A 3,385-nucleotide genomic window follows, 5' to 3' on the forward strand; every position below is an offset into this window, starting at 1 on the left:
TATTATTATTGTCACTAATTTCATTATCCATCTGATAACACAAAAGTAAAAAAGGCTCCGATACTTCTAAAGAGAGAGGGGGTGGGGAGACTGAATTTATGCTGTGACAGAGAGAGAGAGAGAGAGAGAGAGAGAGAGAGAGAGAGAGAGAGAGAGAGAGAGAGAGAGAGAGAGACATCAAAAAACTACTTTGAGAGAGAGAGAGACGACATAAAAAAACTACTTTGAGAGAGAGAGAGAGTCAACATCAAAAACACTACTTTGAGAGAGAGAGAGTCGACACCAAAAACACTACTTTGAGAGAGAGAGAGTCATCAAAAACACTACTTTGAGAGAGAGAGAGAGTCGACACCAAAAACACTACTTTGAGAGAGAGAGAGTCATCAAAAACACTACTTTGAGAGAGAGAGTCGACACCAAAAACACTACTTTGAGAGAGAGAGAGTCATCAAAAACACTACTTTGAGAGAGAGAGAGAGAGAGAGTCATCAAAACACTACTTTGAGAGAGAGGGGGAGAGAGTCGACACCAAAAACACTATTTTGAGAGAGAGAGAGTCGACACCAAAAACACTACTATGAGAGAGAAAGAGAGAGTCGACACCAAAAAACACAACTTGAGAGAGAGAGGCGCAAAAGAGTGTGACCGAGCATGAAATAATTAGCCCTCTGACTTTGAAATGTCACCTTGTCACAAAATATGCGAATGGTAGGAAATGCAAAACAGCCAGCGAGTCATTGAACGTTTTATTCCTTCAAGGCCTTTGGAATAATAAAAATACTAGCGAGCAGAAGAAAATAAAACCGAGGGGGACTTTTCCTAACAACGTTAAGCCTTCTATTAAAATTCAAGGCAAGGATTTTAGGTCACGGCCGATTATTCAAATTGAAGGCTCCCTTGTTCAACGTGAAACGTAATAGGTTAAAACCAGGATAGAAGTAATTTGTGAGGGAGAGAGGAAACTGGCTGCGTGACGTGAGGAAAAAAGATCACATAAAATAAAAAAGTTAATCCAGAAAAGTGCAAACAGAAAGGATCCAGCATAGAGATGTTTACATTTTATCGTCGATTCACTGTATAATATATATATATATATATATATATATATATATATATATATATATATATATATATATATTCGAGTATTAATAATTATACACACACATAATATATATATATAATATATATATATATATCTATATATATGTGTGTCTGTGTATAATTGTTAATACTAATATATATAGTAGAACATTGTTTTTATAGAGTAATATTAACAATTATACACAGACACACACACACACACACACACACACACATATATATATATATATATATATATATATATATATTTGTGTGTATATATATATATATATATATATATATATATATATATATATATATATATATATATATATGTATATATATATTATATATATATATTACCTAACTCTCTTTCTCTCTCTCTCTCTTTCCTAATGAAGCCCCAAGTTGGAATAAAATTCAAGGTCGCCCATCAAGTGGAATGTCACCTGCTATTTTGTCTAATTACCGTCTGTTATAATATTCGCACCTGTTCAAAGGTGTCCCGCTTCCAATATGTCGCTGTGCCAAGGCAGCACGTGGAATAATTTCAGGGTGAGGAGAAAATACTTTTACAGTAGTTTCGATGAATGAGATTGGAGAAAGTTGCAAGGCGCACTCGGTATAAAACAGAAGCAAAAACTTTTATGTGTGGGTTTGCTGAACACGTTAAGAACAACTACTACTTTTCCGACCAGCCCAACTAGTATTAACATTACTGTCAATATTATTACAACAATAGTCAAATTGCCAACAAATCCAATAACTGATGATCGTGCTTTTTTGTGTGGGCTTGGATATCACTTGTTTATTGCTGTTGCTGCTACTACTACTACTACTACTACTACTACTACTAGCTTTACTAACAGTGAATACTAGGACCATAATTCAATACCTATCTTGTCACAAAATCCTGGAAACTACGTTAGTATAAATAAATGTGTGTGTGTGTGTGATTTTGTGTTTTGATAATATCATATCGCTTGTTTGTGCTACTCTACTACTACTTGTACAACTACTATTGTTCCTTGTACTGTTTATAACCACATACACTACAACGACAGTATTCAAATAACCAATCAATCAAAGAATTAACAGTATATTTGTATATTCATACTGTTTGGAGTTCGGGTTTCATTAACGACTACAACTACTACTACTCCTGCTACTACTACAGTTCTATAAGTACTAGTGCTACAGTACTCACATTGCACCATATCAAAGAATTGATGCCCACGGTTTTTGTTTATAAGTTTGCGTAGTACTTGTTAACTGCCGATACTACTGTTGCTACACCGTTACTGTCACTACTAACCCTATCACAACAAATACACTGTAAACAAATCCACGAACTGATATTCATGGTTTGTGTGTTTGAATTACTGTACTGTTCCTAATAATATTAGTAACACCAGTACTGTATTAATATTACTGCCAAGAATAATAATAATAAAAAAATAAGAATAATAAATAACATCATTACTATAAAATTACAAATGATTATATCAAAGTAGTCATCATCAAACTCGCCGCAGCTACTAATATTACTACTACTATTATTGCTAAAGATGATAGTGAAGATCATTACTGTTGATTATTAATAATTTAAGCACTTGAAAAAAAATATATGATCGTCATAATAGAATTCCAGTAAAGCATTTTTATCATGTATATTCAATAAATATAAACAGCAGCGAAAGCAAACCGTGCCTTATCAATAACATAAACAAGCCACAATGGACCAACGACATAAGAAGAAGAAGAAGAACCAAACAGAAATAATGGTAAGAATTACAGAACAAAACCGAGGGATGAATAACAGCAGTTCATGAACACTGTATGAATAACGCGCAACATCTCTCGCTTTCAATGGCTGTGGTGTCCGAGTGGTTAAGGAGATGGACTCGAAATCCATTGGGCTATGCCCGCACAGGTTCGAATCCTGTCCACAGCGGTTAAAAACATTATGATCCCTTTGAGTAACAGATTCTAATCCTCTCGGTGCCGCTAAACGGAAAAGAGGCTAAAGTAAATTTATGTGAACATAGGTATATATATATATAAAAATATATACAGTAATGTGAATGTTAGAGAGATTGGTAATGTAACTATCCTTGCATTGTCAATAATAACTAACGTGAAATATTTACGCACATAACTTCAAAATCTTACTATAATTTTATTAAATAATTCGCTTTATAAAATACGACACTACTGCGCACAAACTGAACTGACTTCTAGCCATAAAAAACTTTATTGCCATTCCGCACACATCGATACTGAAGCTATTACGCTCACAATATAA

The 3,385-nt window shown here is 33.9% G+C and overlaps 1 non-coding gene across 1 annotated transcript; it reads left to right on the forward strand.

Annotated features, from left to right (window-relative positions):
• Nucleotides 1-2,952: 2,952 nt before the first annotated feature.
• On the forward strand, nucleotides 2,953-3,034 carry TRNAS-CGA (transfer RNA serine (anticodon CGA)). Its single transcript has one exon. It is a non-coding gene; the product is annotated as a tRNA-Ser (tRNA).
• Nucleotides 3,035-3,385: the final 351 nt, after the last annotated feature.

Source organism: Macrobrachium rosenbergii, chromosome 9 (genome assembly GCF_040412425.1).
Source record: "Macrobrachium rosenbergii isolate ZJJX-2024 chromosome 9, ASM4041242v1, whole genome shotgun sequence".
Classification (NCBI taxonomy): domain Eukaryota; kingdom Metazoa; phylum Arthropoda; class Malacostraca; order Decapoda; family Palaemonidae; genus Macrobrachium; species Macrobrachium rosenbergii.